The sequence below is a fragment of the Pongo abelii genome, chromosome 15, assembly GCF_028885655.2.
Source record: "Pongo abelii isolate AG06213 chromosome 15, NHGRI_mPonAbe1-v2.0_pri, whole genome shotgun sequence".
NCBI lineage: Eukaryota > Metazoa > Chordata > Mammalia > Primates > Hominidae > Pongo > Pongo abelii.
In genome coordinates, this window is record NC_072000.2 from 22262978 (window position 1) to 22282766 (window position 19789).

The 19789-nt window shown below is 38.9% G+C and overlaps 1 long non-coding RNA gene across 1 annotated transcript; it reads right to left on the minus strand.

The window, feature by feature from the left end:
* Positions 1-853: 853 nt before the first annotated feature.
* LOC134760002 (uncharacterized) lies at positions 854-16313 on the minus strand. The gene is made up of 3 exons (XR_010136910.1): positions 15642-16313; positions 10329-10474; positions 854-918 (listed from the first exon to the last, which is right to left on the minus strand). It is a non-coding gene; the product is annotated as an uncharacterized LOC134760002 (long non-coding RNA).
* Between the last annotated feature and the right edge of the window lie 3476 nt (positions 16314-19789).

Here is a 19789-nt window from a genome sequence, read left to right on the forward strand (position 1 = left end):
ACCTGATTTTCCAACAAACTAATTCAATGTTGTTTGCAATGCATTAAATGAACAAAAGATAAACTGGGTAACAGAGAATCCAGAGAGCCTAGTGGTCCATGAAATCACTGGATTTGCAAAGCTATTTTCTCTTCAGCGCTGTGCACTATCTCAGAAAAAAATCTGTTGGCAAAGCCCTTTAGTGGCAACAAATGGATTAGAATATAGAGACATTAGGGATGCCACATGGGGTCCAATCAATGCTCCTTCCAGGCCAGCCTAGTGCAAAGGCAACATGAGAGGATTTTGGAGTGTGAGGTTGCCCGATGTGGTATCAGTTTGTAGTGTTGGAATTATTTAACATATCTTCCCGAAATCATTTTGTGAACTAACATGTAACTCTAATCTATCATTTTATACAAATCCCTTGATTTTTTCCCACAATTCTCCCTCTTTGTGTTAGAGTTCCATAAATGTAATGCCCAATATGTGAAGAGAAAACTAACATTCCCCTTTTTCTACTCGCAGACTTCCAAACATTTCCTGAAACCTTAAACTCTCCCCGATTCTTTAAACTCTCCCCATTCCACTTTTCCCTGCAGCAAGTAGCTCTCAATGTGTAGTCCTCAGATGGGCAGCATCCGCTGGACAACTGCTAGAAATGCACATTCTCAGGCCTCACCCAAGATCTGCTGAATCAGAAGCTCTGGGGTGGAACCCAACAACCCGCATTTTAACAAGCCCTCCAGATGACTCTGAAGTATGCTCAATACTGACAACTAATGCATTATATTAAATTTGCCCACCCACCCTCTGGCAAAAATAACGTCTAATTGCATTTACTTTTTAGTTTGATGAGTACTTACCTTGGTATCTTTTAATTCACCTGATGTTTCTGTTGGTAACAAAACCAACAAAAAATGTTGTAAATTTGGTACACTGAAATACAAAATAAGAGTGAAGGAGAGGACACTGGTAGTGAAATCAACAACTATAAAGCAGTTTGGGGCAATTCAGTTTAGGGACAGGCATTATACCTCAAAAACCCAGTGAGCATCACATTATAAAAGCACAGCTCCAAAGGTGGTGATTTCAAGTGAGGACCCTTCAGTCACAAAGAGAGGATTAGCTCACGTTCATTATTTCCAAATTTCCCTCAGTAAAGCATACACTGTTAAGGCATTTTTGAGACATTTTTATCAAAATGAAAATGTGTTTGACAAATAATGGAGCAAACTGAGATATATTAAATATTTACTTGTTTGAATATCTGCAGATACTAGAAATGTGTCCTTAATTTACTCTGTCTTATATGAAATATAAACCAATGCTATCCATTAGCTTCTAAACCTGGTCCAGCTGATGCATGTTCCAACTGCTGCAGCCCTGTTGCATAGGACAAGACTCAGTTTTTTCAGAATGAGCAGACCAAGTAAGACCAATTACTTATTGTCATTGAAGTTTGTGGTTTTTGATCACATTTCATAAGGGCAAAATATAATGTATTTAATCATCATAGTGGCCACTCTTTATACATAACTTTTTAAAAACTTAAATGCAAACTTCACAACCTTTGCCTCACACTGAATAAGGCCTCATAACAAGCCCTCCAGCTGACTCTGTACCAGTAGAAGTCTGATTTCACATTCCATGAGTGTTTGTTGAAGGAGAATATGTGTTCCTGTGTTCTACTGGGCATTTCTGAAGGATATTGACCAGAACAGCATATAAATCCTACGCTAGCTGTATCACAGATTGGCACAATGGCAGAAAGAATATCTCTGAGAATTTACATCCTGGCAGAGGCAAATCAATCAGTCAACTATGGAGTAAAACATCGTTAAATTCAATTGGAAAAAGAAGTTGAAATTTTCTAATATTCTTTGTCATCTAATATCTGATATGTTTTTCTCCATTCAGTTACTCTTCTCTGGATTTCAAATACAATTTCTAATAATAAACGTGTACCTATTCTATCATCAAGCTATGTTCTTTACATTTCTGTTCTTGATAATTATATACTAGTCTTTCAATATGAAGATAATGCTTCTGACCCAATATTCACAGTGTATGTGCCTCAAGTTGTTATGTTTTGCAAGAGAAATAAGTTTATTTTGATCGGATGCACTTTCTTTCCCAGTCTTCATGTGACCAACAGCACCAACTGCAAGACTGTCTGTCACCTGAGTGTGACTTGCAACCAAGCACATGTGGGAATTCAGTGAAGGCCCCTGCCTTGGTCTCATTATCAACAGGAACCAGCCAAAGACAGTGGTCACTCTTTATCCATGTAAATAGACACTGTAATTTATTTTCAAAAAAATCCAAATGACAAAATCTGAGGTCATTGTAATATCAGAAATCGGCACTGTGAGTACTTGGAAGATGACAGTTGATAAACCTTGGAGGTTTACAATGGCTAGATTGTCAGAAGGGGTTAAGTGTATGTTCTAATAATAAGAGAACAAGAAAAAAGAATGCCCTGGTGATTTGTACATTTAAAATACAGCAGTACATATTAGGAAAACCAAAAATCAATCCATGAACTTTGAAATGAAGGGAGATAGTTCTGAGAGAACTAGAGGAACTGGACTTGAGATCCAAGTTTACAATTTACTTAATTTTTTAATAGATACTTTAAGTATGGAAAATTTAATTTTATTCTTATAGATAGTAAGGTATAATACAGAATATAAAGTCCATTAAATTAAGGTGGTTACAGATCCTGGTTTTCTTGACATTCCTATATTATGCTGATGGTTCCTGTGTGAATATTAGCATTACCCCATTCAATTCACAAGTGTCTTGTGGTGTGTGCGTGTGTGCATGCTTGCGTGTGTAGATTTTGGTTTTATTCTTGTTTGTTTTGCAAAAATGAAATGATAGCAAACATGTGATCCTGAAACTTTCTTCACTGAATACGTATCTTAGAATCTTTATTTTTCTTATTATTCAAAATAATTCCTTTTTTAACCTACTATTCACTCATCATTAAATATAGTTATTTAATCCTCCTTTAAAACCACTTGAATTGTTTTAAATTTTGCCCTACTGCAAATAATTTCATCATATTCTTTTAACCTATAACTGCACATATGTTTTAGTATTTCTGTAGGTTAAATTTTTGGAAATGGTATCAGATCAAAAAGTTAACATTAAAATGATAATGAATATTCCTAAATATAGACACATTTTTGAATCTTCAATTTAATCATTTAATCACTTTCATACAATTTCAACTTTCCTTAATAATACTTCCAATTTAAACTAAGGAGATTTAATTGTTTAGGACCACAAAGATTTCTATCAGAGGGAGGATAAAATGTGAAATATTTCACTTTGTAATTTATTTGTTGCAAAAAAATCACTGCTGTTTGGAAATTGAGAAATTGTCCAAACAAGTACACTATGGACAACAAATGTCCTGAACTGCCTGTCCGCACTGAGGTTTGAGAGCCACAGGAGACTTGAGACTTCTTCCAAGACAGTTTAAAGAAGTCTCATTTGTTTGTCTTTTTATACAATGTAGCAAATCAATATATTAAATAACATAAGAACACCAAGTTTTCTTACATATAAAACTGGAATAACTTATCAAACAAAGCTGTTCCATGTAACTGAGAACTCATTAGCCCTGAGGTCCTAGGACTATATGAAGTCAGTGCAATAGCAGGCGATAGTCTCTCATGTGCAACTAGGGCTTCTGGTGGGGAAAAGTACAACATCCCAGATTCATCAGTGATGTGGCTAGATCGTTGGGTGTGAGAAATGCACCAGCCCTGACTCAGAGATGCCCTCTCTTGCTCATCTTCCTGTCATTCTGGTGCTGAACACCTGTGCCCACCCATAATGACCTGTGACCGAGGACATGGGCACAAACACTTTCCCTATCTCCCTTTTTCTTTCCCTCTTTTCCTTTTATTCTTTCCACTATCCTTCTTCCTCCCCCTGACAACCCCAACTCTTTTCATATCATCAACAAATGGCAAGTACAGGCCCTGAGGAAGACACAGATGACTAAGACGGAGCTTCTGCCCTTGAAAAGCCCCTGATCTAGTCTGGGAGACTGACATATAATCAGAGGATCAGACAGCCTGATGGACACCATGATCATGTGCCTGACACCTTAGAATAAAGAAAATGTGGCAACTCATCTTGCTAGGAGGAATCAGGACAGCTTGGCAGAGCACCTGGCATTTGTGATGTGTCTGGAAGTTCATTGTCTTTGAGTGTAGGAAACCACCATTGGAGCATATAGGCTGGACCTAGGAACCCTGGGCTCTGCACCAACACAGGCTGCTGAATGGAAGATAGGTGACATTGTCACTGTCCTCAGTCGCTGCCTTGGCTTGCCTAGAAGGCAATAAATTAAGTTGTTATAGGTGGTGTGTACTTGTACCTAAAGATGTCACTGCTAGCTGAGGGGAAATAAGCCCCTGAAGATTGTTAGGGCAGTGAAATTATTCTTTAAGATACTGTCATGGGAAATATATGACACAATGCATTTAGCAAAGCCTATAGAACTGTACAACACAGGGACTAAACCCTAATATAAATTGTGGATGTTAGTTAATCATAATGCATGAATATTGGTTGATCAGTTGTAACATATGTGCCACACAAACACAAAATGTTAAAAATAATAAAAACCAGAGGCTGGTGGGGGAAGAGAGTATACAGGAACCCCGTATATTTTGCTCACATTTTCTGTAAACCTAAAACTGGTCTAAAAATCAGTCTATTGATTTTTTCAAACACCCTGAAACAGTATGTCTATCTTCCCTTAGCTCCCGGCCTTTGTGAAAATAAGAGCAGATTTTTGGTTTTTCTTCTTTAGGACAAGAATTATATTTTTATAAAAATTCCTGCATTATGTTTGATATATCTGATTATTTCTTTAGTAACTGGATCAAACACTTTAATATTAATGAAGGTAGATCCAATAGGATATCCTGGTAGATTGGAAGAGAGAGTGAGAGACACAGAGGCATAAAGGATGATGCTGAAGTTTTTGGCTTGAGCAAGAAGAAGCAGGGCTGGTACTAGGGTGAGCCAAGTGAGATGCTGAGGGCATAAAATTTAAGGAGGCCCTTGCATAGCCATGTGAAAGCAAGGTCAGCACTTCCTTGATGCTCTGAATGCCTTAAAGCTTGTGCCTAAGTGGTTGGCTTACTTCACTCTTGTCCTAGTCCTGACTGGATCAATGGTATCACCATCCACTGAGTTGGTGCAGGCTGAGCAGAAGCAAGTTTGGGGAGGCTGGATTGAATATACAAGCCTGGTTCTGGACATGTTGACTTTGAGATGGCCATTGAACATTCAAGTGGAGGCATCAGGTAGTCAGCTGGATCTCTGAGTCTGTATCTCAGGAAAGAGGCTGAGACGAAAGTTATGTATTTAGAAGTTATCACAAGACTAGATGAACTCATGAAGAAAGTGAGTGTGGATGGATAGTCAGATAGATAAGGGAAGACTTTCAAGGCCTGAGCCATGAAATGCTTGTATTTGTCAGAAAGAAAAAGAGGAGCCAGCAAAGAACCTTGAAAAAGAGCAGGCAATAAGAGAAGGAACACTGGCAGTGTATATTCCTGGAAGACAAGACAATGCTTCAAGTAGTAGAGAGTAATAAATTGTGTTTCATGCTGCTAGAGTTGAGTTAGACAAAGCTTGAAACTTGAACTTTGGTGTTAGTAGCATTGAGGTCATTGATGATGTTGACTAAAACAGTTTTGGTGGAGAGATGACAACAAAAGCCTGAATAGAGTGCACTGAAGAGAGAAGAGGAAAGGAGACAAATTTGATTCTGCAAATACATAAAACTCCTTCGAGGGCTTCTTTTAGAAAGAGGAAGGAAGATAGAGAGAGAGAGAGAGAGAAAGAGAGAGAGAGACAGAGAGACAGAATGAGAGAGGTGAGAGAGAAGCCAGAGGGGGAAGAGAGATCCAGAATTTAATACTTTCCCAGTTTTTCCAACTTGCATCCCAACCCCTTATCTCTGGGTTTAGCACTGGATACATTGAGATTCTAATATTATCTCCTTAGAAGGTGAGATGCAGAAGAGGAGATAGGAAATTGAGATAATAACTACTTTATTCTGATGGGTGGGAAAAATTCTATATGAGAGTTTTTCTACCAAGACACATGTGAAAGGAAGTGGTAACATGTGGCAATTCATCTAAGATCAGCAACTTTTTTTCTCTGTTTGAATTTGTTGATTTGGAAGTTATTTGTCTGGCTCTGCAACTGAATCATTATTTGCTCTACCAGTTTTTCCAAAGTTTCACATGCAGATGCCAGTTAAGAAAGAATACATTTTAGTCTGTCAATTTTTGCTTACAAAAGAGGATCTAAAAGTGTGTTCCAAGGTAATTTGAACAGACTCTTTCAAGGTAGTGAATCTTTTAGTAGATCTGCAGAACAGTAAATATAACTTGATAATCACGCCAAACATTTCTTGCATTGTAAAACTTAATTGGCAGCTTCGCATAATAAAGGACTAAAATTATGAACCACACAAGATTTGCCTGAAACTTGATTGTTCAGTCTCAAAATTCTCTACTGAATACTCTTGTGCTTGCTTTTGTATTTATCCATTTTCATGTAACTGCTTAGAGCAGACATTTCTTTATTCATAAAAATAAATTTTAATAAATATGCCAAACTCACTCCAATAGCATCCATCATATCATATGTATTATATAAATACATATTTTACCATTATAATTGACAAACCAGCATTTATGAGCTTGATTCTTTGTGGATGCATTAGGAGCAGTTTCTTCATAAGATATAATATTTCATAATTTCTTATTCTTTACTGCTTGCTGCACTGTAAGATGTTTATAAAATGAGTTGCTTTTGGGGTGTGAAATGAGCAATTATCAGAGGAAAAGCATTAAGGACAAGAAAGTGGAGTGAGGATCATGAAGAACTTGCATTTCTTTCTCAAGGTCGTGGGTAAATTTCAGCTCCATGGAAAATCTTGAGAAAGAATCCAGCAAGAATGAGATCATGAGATGTTAGCTTTCCCCAAGTAGAAATTCCATAATAGAACTATAAAATTGCTGCTTACAAATTTTTTCTTCTAACTTCTACTTGAAATTAGGGAATTGAAAGGGCCAGGAGGGACCTTGGAATTCATCTAGTCTGAACCCATTATGCATAGGAAAAGCTAAGCTGAGCCATTCTGCAAGTCACACTAATGTGACATGGAAAATACTAGAACCTAAGGTTCTGAATTACTGTTTCAGGTGTTCATCTGCTACAACAAACATTTATCAAACACCTAGTAGGTATAAGAGATCATTTAAACCCACCCCAAAGGATACAAAGTTAAGGAAAGCACTCTTTGCCTTTGCAGAAATCACAATCTATTATCAAAGCATATGATAGAAATTTCAATATCTAAACACAAGATCTAATGTGTTAAGTGCCATGAGAATGATATAAGAGTTTAAGAAGGGAGAAATACAACAAAGTTTGGGCAAGCCAGTATGTTTCTTGAAGGAATAGCACTTAATTTGTGATGTGAAGGTAAAATCTCAGTAAAGAAAAATGGGGAAGAAGATGGTAAGCCTGGCAGAAGAAATATTATTAGCAAGTGCAGGAAAATATACTCTAATCAAAAAGAGCAATTAGCCTAATGTGACTGGATTTCAATTTACTTTTACATTTTTCTATCATGTTATTTCATTCCCATAAATTATGGCAATAGTCTAAATGAACTTGAATATAAGACCAAATTGCCTTGTCTTATGTAGTAACCCACTCAAGTTTCTAAGCAGAAAATAACCTGACCCCCATTCTCTGAGATTTGAGAAAAAAATTTGTGTATCCTTCACTAAAGTTTGTAATGCATTTTGGAAGGAAAGAGGAAAAGAAAACGAATATGTCCTGACCACGTGTATTACTCCTTTGCTCTGAAAGCCACACCCTGCCCCTTTTTCTGCTCAGCTCTGAATGTTAGTCTCACAATTAGGTTTAGCTAAGTGAAGGCAGAGGAGCGGGCATCCAAAGGGTGGAAGGGAAGGAGAAGCCAGACTATTTCTTTTCACTCTCTGTACTTGAGGTAGCATCTCTTCTCTGGTTTCGGTTCCTGTTGTGCAGTCTTTGCCATGCTTCCAGCCTGGCAGCCTCGGCATTTCGTAAGCAGTTCCTTCTCCATGATTCCAGGTCCTACTGAGGCCCCAACTCAGAGAACCCCATAGTGCCACCACCTCCCTTTGAGCTCCATTTCTGATATCATAGAGATTTTCTGTTGTTGCTAACCTCTGGGTGCTTCACATTTCCTTATTAACCTCTTCCACTCTTCCAATATAGGATATTAAAAAGCATATTACTGAAATGTTAAAAAGCATAACTGCCTTTAGATATAATTAAACAAAGGGCCTCAAACAAATCACATGGACCTGCTTCTTTCTCCCTATTCCTGGACTCTTCTGTGCTCTTTTTGCATTGTCTTTACTGTCAGGCTAGTTCTTTCTATATAGTTGGAAAGATGACTGTTTTTTGGCCCAAGTCTACATCCTTATGGTTCATAATCCAAATGAAAAAGAGATTATCCATTTTCCAGAAACCCTGTATTAAATCTCAAAGTTGAATTTGATTGATTTGCTAGAGGGTAGGGTGATGAAGTTCTCTGGTCCTAGTCATTGGAGAGGGGTAAATGTTATTTCAGCCTCATTCAAGTTTTATGGAACAAGGCATAGTGTTTACTCAAAAGAAGGGATAACTGGGCAAACAACAGCCATCTAATACAGAGAGATGCTGAAAATTATCTATTTGCTCCCCCATATCCACTCTTCACTCTTTTCTAACCTGATTTTGTGCAAATGAAGCTCACCTCCTTGGCCACTCTCTTCCTTTGTCCTCTGACTTTATGTCAAGTGCAGCCAATGGAGTGCATTGCCAAAGGATTGGAAAGCAAGAGGAAAGATCCTTAGTGGGGTTTATTCCACCCCCACCTGGCCAGGCAGTGATGTGGCGGTGGTGGTGGCAGCATCCCTCACTGAAGCAGCTCTTGCTGGGTAGTATCTCTCATGTTCAGGTTCCCCAGTGCTCTGATAAGAGCTCCCACTTCCCCCATCCCTACAGGCCTGATGGTGGGAATGGCCTTCACCACCACTAGTCCCTGGGTGCCTCACTGCTTCTAGTGGGTTCCTTAGCTTTGTCCATACCCTGAATGAACTCTTGATTAAACCCTCTTCAGTTATCCTTTTTTTTAGCATGCCAACTGATCCAGCCAGGACCTGGTATTTATGGGTTAAATGATTATTGCCACTTTCTAGCTGACAAAGCCAAGCTTAAACATTTTCAGAAACTTACTAAAGACCACACAATGAGGAGGAGGTGGAGTTGGGACTGAAATTTTGGTTTATTTGCCTTCAAAGTCTGGATCTTAAAATAACAATTTCTCCACCTTTGACAGACATAAACCCAAGAGCATCTATGCCATTGTCACGTGCCTTGTCTGTCTACCTTCTACATACATCCGAGTATGATGGGCCAGGCAGACAGGGATTTTGGCTTCCTTAGCAAAATTGGCTCTTAAGTTAAAAAGAAAAACAAAATCAGATGGAGAATCCCCTCTCTTACATTCACAACTTCATGGCTGACTCCAGTTTGCTTTTTGATAATATTCACATTCCATTTCTTAAAGTCTGTGAGCAAATGGGCCTTTCATAAGCCCATCCAAAGGGTAACTTACAATTTTTATTCTGTTCCCTCTCCTTGTACTTTTCTTAAAGTGAATTGCTAGTTAATGCCTGAGAGAGTAAAATTCCTGATCTAATTTTTTTCACATAATGTATAGTTTTATGTGGAAGAAAATAGGAGTCTGGAAGATACTCAGTCTCAATGAACTTTACTCCTCTGAGGAAGGTTAGCAACGGGGATAGGAGTCAGTAGAGGCACCCTCATTAGTCACCAGCTCTGATTGTAAATAGTGGGATAATCGGTTTCAATTCTTTACCATAGAACTTTCTCTGGCACCAGATTCATGTAAGTATAATTCAGAAATGTAAGTGGATAACAGCTTATTGTCCAAGGCTCCCAGGGACCAAAAAAGAAGGTGCAAAAACAAATGCTTAAAAGTAGCCAAGTAACTCTGACCAGGAGTGCTGAAGTTCATTCCCCTTCTACATCATTTCCATAATAGCTCCATACCCAAATGGTATCCCAGAATACATTAAGGAATTAGGAAGTCTAAGAAGTTAAATGGAAAATAATAGCAGAAGTAAAGTGCAATTAATACCATAGGCAGGAAAGGTACACCACTGATTTAGCTGAGATTTAACACAACTTTGGAATTCAACTTGGCAAAGTAAGAGGGGACATTGGAAAAGCCGTACCTTGCTAAGAGAGAAAGTAGCTTTCTCTTCTGAAGCAGCTATATATGTGCAGTCATAGAAGGCCCAATCCATGAGAGAAATGAGCAGTCCAGTTTATGGGAAGAATCCAATGCAAGAAGGCATTTACATGTAGCTAAATCACTGATCTTGAGGGGTCAAGGAAGACAGAAACCTTATTTAATGACAAAGTAACAAAAACAGAAATAATACTTTTTAAATTATTTTTAAAATCTTACTTGTGATGCAACTAATGTCCCAGAGTTGTGTGGGCTTTTCTCCAGAAGTACAGATTCACAAAGGGTTATTTATTTATTTATTTATTTATTTATTATACTTTAAGTTCTGGGATATATGTGCAGAATGTGCAGGTTTGTTACATAGGTATACACATGCCATGGTGGTTTGCTGCACCCATCAACACATCATCTGCGTTAGGTATTTCTCCTAATGCCATCCCTCTCTTAGCCCCTTACCCCATAGTAGGCCCCATTGTGTGATATTCCCCTCGCTGTGTCCATGTGATCTCATTGTTCAGTTCCCACTTGTGAGTGAGAATATGCGATATTTGGTTTTCTGTTCCTAGGTTAGTTTGCCGAGAATGATGGTTTCCAGCTTCAGCCATGATTATTTTGAGAAAAGTTTAGAGTAAAACAAAGGATAGACAAAGGCCCTCTGTGGTCAGAGTTTGTCCTCTGAAAGCAGGTCCCTTTTTCCATGGTGCTAGGCAGTCACGGTGATACACAGACAATACAGAAATGATCTCCCTGTTTTCTTCAACAAAGTTCCAGTTACTCCCAGCATCTTCACAATGGGTGAGAATGAACCTCTGTTGAGTGCAACATGCTCCGTGGTTTGTGTTTCATTTATTTATTTATTTTTTGCTACAAGATTGCAGACTCCTTTGTAGTCTGCAAATGCCTTGAGAACAGGGATGGTCTTTACTCATCATTGTTCTTATTCCTTAGCTCAAGGCCTGGACACATAGCAGGCATTTAATAAAGTGAGTTCTGTTAACCTCATCTTTAAATGTTGATGCTGTTTTCTTTTCAGGAGAAAAACTTATTTAGGCCACACACATACACACACACCACACACATTCACACTCCAGAAAAGTAAATCCCACAGATACACACACACAAAGAACAACTGAAGTAAAAAAAAAAAAAATGATAAATTGAAGGCAATAAAACATTCATTTTTATACTAAAATTAAAAAATAAGATATGAAGAAAGCTGAGCATGAAAGATTGACATATACAGAAGCTACAGGCAAACAGACCCACAAAGCATTCTTTCGTGTCTCCATGTATTGATTTTTTTTCTCTAACATGGGGAATGAGGTAGGATTTCTATTGCCCCCTGCCACTTTCTGTTGGCTGCTGATGGCTACATTTCCTTTTCTGAGAATCTCACATATTGACCATAGATATTGTTGTCACTAAATAAACTACAGGCACCATTAATCAAATAGGAATTAGTGAAAAAGGAAAGAGGTATAGTGGATTGAATAATTTTTCCCTAAATGTATATGCATCTGTGTCTTAGTTCATTTGAGCTCCTATAACAAAAATACCAAGGTCCCTGAAGCCTCTTTTATAGGGCATTAATCCGATTCATGAGGAATCTGTCTTCATGGCTTAATCACCCCACCCCCAAAAAAAGCCCCATATCTTAATACTCTCATTATTGCGGATTAAGTTTGAACATATGGGCTGGGCATGGTGGCTCATGCCTGTAATCCCAGCACTTTGGGAGGCCAAGGCGGTTAGATCACCTGAGGTCAGGAGTTCGAGACCAGCCTGGCCAACATGGTGAAACCCTGTCTCTACTAAAAATACTGGGTGTGGTGGCACGCACCTGTAATCTGAGCTACTAGGGAGGCTGAGGCTGGAGAACCACTTGAACCTGGGAGGCGGAGGTTGCAGTGAGCCGAGATGGCACCACTACACTCCAGCTTGGGTAAAGAGCAAGACTCTGTCTCAAAAAAAAAAAAATTTGAACATACGAATTTTGGGGGTACACAAACATTCAGACCATTCCAACCTGGAACATCAGAATGTGACCTTATTCGAAAATAGAATCTTTGTAGATATATTTGGGATACAAAAAGGATTCTGGGATAAAACACCCTGGATTTACAGTGCATACAAAAATCTAATGACTGCTGTCTGTATGAGAAGAGGGAAAAATACAGAGACACAGGGGATAAGACCATTTGTAAACTCTAGCACAGATTGGATTTATCCTGCCACAGACCAAGAAATGCAAAGGCCCACCAGAAGCTGAAAGAGACAAGAAAGGATTGCAGCCTTCCAAGGAAGGGTGTCCCTGCTAACACCTTGATTTTGGACTTCTGACCTTCACAACAGTGAGAGAATACATTCTTGTTGTTTAAGCCACCCAGTTTGTGGTACTTTGTTACAGTGGCCTCAGGAAACTAATACAGGAGGTTTTTTTGTTTAGCATATTACAGGATATTGACTTGAGTAGGAACTCAGATTCCACAGAGAGATAGTTGGATGAGGTCTATGTATTAACACCACATGGAATATGAACTGTATAAGTGGGAAGCATTGTTTCCAGGAAGAGCAAATACCACACTCCAACCATATTGATGGTTGTTGAGTCAGGGCCCTCTTATTCTATGAGATTCCTGTCGAAACTACCTTATCAGCAACTGTCTGGCTGAGAGCAAGAATAATCTTTTGCCTCTGTTATATACAGATTTTATGTAGTTAATTAAATAAATGTTAATTTAAATTAATAAAAATCATATTAAATCAATTTCTAAAAACATATTTATTGGCCACTTTTTTTTAGGTCTTCAATAGAATAATGAAATCCATGAATAATCCCCAGGTCTTCAGAGTTTCATCTTGGTATCTTATCGTTCTTTCAAACTATAGGCTGAGGGAGAAACATTCTGCAGCTTCCCTTAGAAGACCCACTTTGGATCCACCTTTCCACAGAGGCATTTTTTAGGATTTCTGTGTCTAGATTTCTCTCTGGGAAAACCAGGGATAAAACCATCAGTCACATTAATTGCAGCCCAGGGAATGTTCAGCTGGCACACGTGACTAGACCAGTGGTAGAAGGCATGCAGGACTTAGGATCTCACATTTCTTTACATTTGACCTTTACATTTCTTGTTATGGGCATTGTTTATTAATGTCTTCATTTTACACAGGAAAAAAAATGAAGATCAGGATAGTTAAGAGAATTGCTCAAGATTACACAGCTAGTAAATGGCAGACTCAAGTCCTGAGCCCAGCAGTCTTGCCCCAGGGCTGTGTGCCATGTTGCTTTTCTCAAAATGCGCTTAATCCTATTTGCTTGATCACTCTCCTTCTTGAGCTCTAGAGTGGTAAACACCATTTGTCCATGGAAAACGAAATGAGAACACCTATTTTTTGCCAGGCACTGCTGAGAGTAAACAGTGGTTTATAATCCAAGATCAAACAGTGTATTGGGTGACTAAAATTTAATAATTCGTTTACTTCTTTTAGGTAGCCTGATTGGATGATTGGCAGTAATTTTCCTATGTTTTTCACTCTTTTGAGGAACAGGCTGGCCCTGGGAGATGGGATGGAGTGAGAAGGAAGAAAAGGCAGCCTAGCTTTTATAAATCTCATCAAAGTCAAAAGTCTTATGGACACACCTTTGCAATAGCTCCCCTGGAAGTGACTTAAGTGTTATGTATTTCCATGTGCCCTTGTTTTAGTAATTTTTCCATGGGAAAACAAACTCATGACTCAGTAAAATTTGACAAAGTAAATCGCCTAAAATTTCACGACAAAACTCCCCCTAAATGACGATGGGAAGCCACAGTTAGAAACAAATTTTGGCCTACTATTTTTCAACTAATTTTTTAAATAGTGGTAAAATACACAAAACATAAAATTTACCATCTTAACCATTTTTAAGTGTGCAGTTCATTAGTGCTAAGTGAATTACATTGTTGTGTAATCAATGTCCACAACTTTTCCATCAATCACAACTGAAACTCTATCCCCATTAAACAACTCCTCATTTTCCCCTCTCCTCAGCTCCTAGCGTACTTTTAGATTCAGACTGATCTATATTCAAATGTGGAACTGATTCCACATTACACGTCTAGCTGTAAAACTGGGAGTAATGTATATGACCTTTGTAGATCTGTTTTTTTCATCACAATAATAGCAATACTTACCTTGCAGGTTTGTTCTGGGAATTCAATGGGATGACATACATGCAGTGGGGCTGCAAATGTACTGATGTTAGAGTCAAAATGTGGGAAAAACAGGGGCCTTTTAGTGTTCTACATGTAGAGTATTCTTTGTAGACTTGCACCCCCATTGATACTGGAGGCAGTCGTACGATCTTGGTTTGATCTAGTAATTGACATGTCATTTAGTTAACACAATCTGTTTTAGATGCTTTTCAGACTTTTAGATTCTCTCTCCTACTCCTGAACTTCCCTGGAATGACACCAAGTTGTATGAGGGGTTTACTGTGTCCTTGTGATAGTGGAGAGAAAAAAAAAATTCAGATCATGTGGAATCCTCAGATGCCCTCTATGCCCAGCTGTGGACAGGCTGTTCCACCTCTCCTTGTCTGAGGATTGCTGAGCTCTGCCTAGCTCTGCCTATCCTTTTGGAGGGAAGCTTTGGCTTCCTGGAGTCCAAGGTTTCAGGCATTATTGTGTATTCGAGTCCACCCCCACTTTATCCTATCCACTCTGACCCCAAGTTTCTGACAGTTGCCCATTCCTTTCTCAACACTTCCACATCCCCTCTGGAGCATTTCGGAAATCTTAAACCCCTGTCACAACAAGTGCAGACAATGCAGAGCCAGGGCTCCATCGTGGACTCATCACCTGAACCCATTCTGCAGTCTTACCACAGAATTGCTCTGGAGCCACGATGGATCTGGCATCCAGCTGAAGACCCAGGTTGTTCTAGGGGCCTGCAGACTCTACCTTGGAAAATAATCTACTCCTCTGATATTTGTGTATTGCCCCGTACTTACTTCTATGTTCCTAAAAGACTTTTGCATTTGATGTATGATTCTTATGTGGGAATAGGAAACTTTTTGTTCTACTTTTTTTTTCTGCCTCCATTATGTGACAGGATGGCAAGGGGTAAGCTTTCCTGTTGCTTTCCCTTCCTGTCTGAATGCAACTGTCCTATATCATTTGCTCCTCATTCCTCTAAGATTTCAGTTTCAAAGTTCAGCCCAAATGATGAAATTGGCTGTATCTTGGTTTATTCTGGCTACTACAACAAACTACCCTAGACTGGGTAGCTTATAAAAAAACAGAAATGTATTTCTCACCGTTCTCAAGTCTGGGAAGTCCAAGATGAAGGCAACAGCAAATTCCATGTCTGCTGAGGGCCTGTTTTCTGGATCATAGATGGTGCTTTTTCACTGTGTCTTCACATTGGTGGAAGAGGCAAGGGCTTTTTCTTGAGTGTCTCATAAGGGCACTAATACCATTCTTGTGGATCTGCCCCCATGACCTAATCACCTCCCTAAGTCTTCACCCTTTGATACCATCACCTTAGGAGTTAAAATTTCAGCATACAAATTCTGAGGAGGCAGAAACAGTCAGACTCTAGCAGGGTGCAAGGACAGAAATCAGTCCAACCGTAAGAAAACTCGGAAAATATACCTAAAACTTTGTCCCCGTTATAGATGGAATACACTTGGTGCAGAGCCTGGAATATTCCATGAACTCGGATAGGTGAATAACACTGTACTACATGGTGATAGCTGTGAAAGATCCAAGTGTTACACTTAGAACTGACAAATTCAAAATATTTTGTCAGACAAGCATTGGACTCATTCTGTCCATTCCACAGTCTATTGGCTGAACTCTACTAAACCTATCTGATTAAATAGAGACATCTGTAAAAGTCTTAATGATGGTCACACTACAAAGCTCTTTGAGTAACTAATCCCAGTGTTAGCCAGCAATGAGTCTTAGGGAAGTTCTTCACATTGACATGGATTCCAAATACCTAATAAAAAAGAGCAAGTGTCAAACTCAGAGTGTGTATCTCTCTCTCTCTTCCTGTTTATTTGTGAATGGCTTTTAGTGAATAGGAAAAGAATAAAAACTATAAATGCAGCTTGTGAACCACAACAATGTGCCTTTTCAACTTTTAGCTGATTAAGACATGAAAAAGTTATAATTTCACTACTTTTTATATAAACATAACTGCATATTTTCACAGCTTTGCTTTAAGACTTAAGATCCTCCAGCTGATCATAAATTGCCAGGAAATGTCTGCCCAGTCTATCACAGTGTCTTCATTAAGTAAAGGCATAGAAATTATACGGGGGCCTTGGCCCATGGGACTCACCGGGTGTAATGAATTCTGAAGAAGCCATAGGCACAGATTTCCCAGGGCGCGCTAATAATAAATACTAGTAGAAGGACAACAGAAATAAAAAAAAGTTTTTTCTCTTTTCTACCAATCTCTTCCTTTTTAAAAAGATAGCAACAAAGATAGCTTAAAGATAGATCTTTAAGCCTCAATTTTGATGCCATTTCTTTCTAGAGAATTTTTGGTTTCTCCTTTCCACACTCCATTATAGGCTGTGCTAAGGGACCCTCCTCTGCACTCCTATTGGTAAACAATATTATTATTGCATTATTCACACCTGCCATAATTGTCTTGTTATATATTTGTCTCCCCCAATAAGTCTGTGGCCTTGCTTTGCAGATGTTTTATTCATCAAAATATCACTAGAATTATAGAAAATGTGTGGTCCTTAGTTATTTCTCAAAAAAAATGATAAAATAAAACATAAAAAATTACATTTTTAAGCTCCCAGAGCACTTTAGTAATCGTAGATGCAGAGAAGTTACTTATTTTTCATTTTTATTTTTGGCTATGAGTGAGCCTTCAGCAAGTAAACCTTCAGTTAGTTCACTACCTGTTTCTGCCCAGCTGGGAACTAAAACATTTGCATTGTATTCTCTGTAGATGCTTGTGTTTCCAATAATTCACTCCGCAGAGGGCTTTCCCGGGGGCTGGGGGTGGAGAGGGGCCCACTGATAAACAGCGGATGCCCAGTAGGCCTGAGGCATGTCTGACACATGGATGATGAAGGAGATGGGGAAAAAGGAGCAGCAGCTCCTGGGATGACAGAGTTAAGAGCCCGAGTAGGTGCATTGCTTTAAAATTACTGATCATAAGAAATAGTTCCTGCAAATGTTGTGGGGCATGCGCCCTTCTGTCCATGCCAATTGAGTTGGTAAACACACAGAAACAGAATTCTCATTGGGTACTTGAAGCTCACAGAAATGTCAAGAGTAAAAGGAATGGTGCAGTTGGAATCCCTGTGCAATTTGAAGCTCTCACTTGAAAATGAGAGAGGGACAAGGAGCCAGGAGTGAACAGACCAGGGGATCAAACAGGAATAATATATGGTTCAATACTTGTCCAAAGTAAGAGAGATGAAATATTCACTACTTTAGAAAAACTAAAGTGCTCACCTTTCTGAGGTCATGGCCTTCCAAGAAGAGATATTTTAGTTGTAATAAATGAGCTCTTTCTACACAAGGCTGAGGGTTTGGCTTCCTTAATTCTGAAAAAAAGAAAAAAAAAAAAAAGAGAGAGAGAAATAAAACGCACCCACTGATGTTCAAAGAGGAAGAGCAAAAGCCTGAACTTGCCATATCAGAATAACTCTGCCATATCTTGCCAGAGTTATTCACTGGAATAGGATACATAGGATTTGCATCCCAAGAGAGGGCACTGACCCTGTTTGAGAAAGATCATTTGGTTAAGAATTGTTTAATTTCCTTCCTTTTTAAAATTTGAAACAACAAAATCTATTAAGCAAAAAGTGGTAAGAGAGCACAAGATGCAGGAGACTTTCTCTGTCCCAAAGGACCTTAAAGACTTGTTGAGAAGATTGTATGAATAGGTGAAAGTCACCAAACACTGGCATATGTGCTTGGCATAGAGTGGGCAATTGGTTAATATCTGTATGGATTGCTGCTTAGCTAATAAAGTCTGTGGTACATTTACTAGCCTTAAGTACATAATGTTGACTAAACTATGCTCCGCCCAGACAGATGATGAGGCCTGCTCTTCGCACCACTCCCACCTCGGGCTGTGCAATGCGTCCCTGAGCTCCCTGTCCTTAGGAGTCACCGCCCTTTGGTCTTGTGAGACCTTTCAGACCACACCCCTCCTGCCCTAACCTCCTGCCCTAACCTCCTGCCCTAACCTCCTGCCCTAACCTTCTTACTTAATTGCCGCAATTCTAGTTTATTTGCCAAAGGAAACTAATCTGTGTGACTGTGAAAGTAAGAAGTAATATGAAGTAATATAAACAGGTGGGATAAAGTGTGATGATTTTGTATTGAGATGAGAAGTTGATCAGCTCGAACACAGAAGGAAGGTAGTGCCCTTGGAGTCAGAAGTATAAATTGATGATCCAGGTCTGTCTCTTCGAAGTGTGCACCCTTGAGCAACTTACCAGTTCACAAAACCCAAGTTTCCTCATGTTTGCAGAGAAGGGATCCCAGCTGTGGCACAGGCTTTCTTGGGCCAGTGGGGTGAGCGCAGCTGGAGTGGACAGCCTTAAGTCCATTTTGCATGAACAATGGCTTGTTTGAATAGAAATGCTGGTAGGTCTTTTATTGGTGGTGAGAGAGGGCAATAACAAGTAGAATGTAGGTGACAGTCAATCAACTATTTCAACTCATTGGTGACAGTCATTTGGGAAATGCAGGTTACATACTGTCAGGCCTCTGAGCCCAAGCTAAGCCATCATATCCCCGTGACCTGCACTATACATCCAGATGGCCTGAAGCAACTGAAGAGCCACAAAAGAAGTGAAAAGAGCCTTAACTGATGACATTCCACCACTGTGATTTGTTTCTGCCCCACCTTAACTGATAAATGTACTTTGTAATCTTCCCCACCAAAAACTACATCAATTATTACAGTTATTGGGAAAATAATAAAATATTTTTTCCCTGAGAGCTTGGAAACGAATAAGAATATCTTCTATTACCATTTCTTTTCAACATCATATTCAACATCATATTGGAGGTTCTAGCCAGTGCAATAAGGAAACAAAAGGTATAAAAATGAAAAGGAAGTTGAAAGCTCATTATTTGTAAGTGACACAACTGTGTATGTAAAATATATAAATGAATCCACATATGAACTTAAAATTAATAAGTACATTTAGCAGGGTCAGCGAACTCAAGATCAATATTAATTATACTTCTATATATGAGCAATAAACAAGTAAAATTATGTTTAAAAGTCATACCACTTATAAAAGCATAAAAATTATACATAATATAAGACACTTAAAGAATATCCACCAAAATGACTAAAATTTAAAAACTGGCTAGGCACGGTGGCACACACCTGTAGTCCCAACTACTTGGGAGCCTGAGGCAGGAATATCACTTCAGCCTGGGAGGTCGAAGCTGCCGGGAACCATGATCG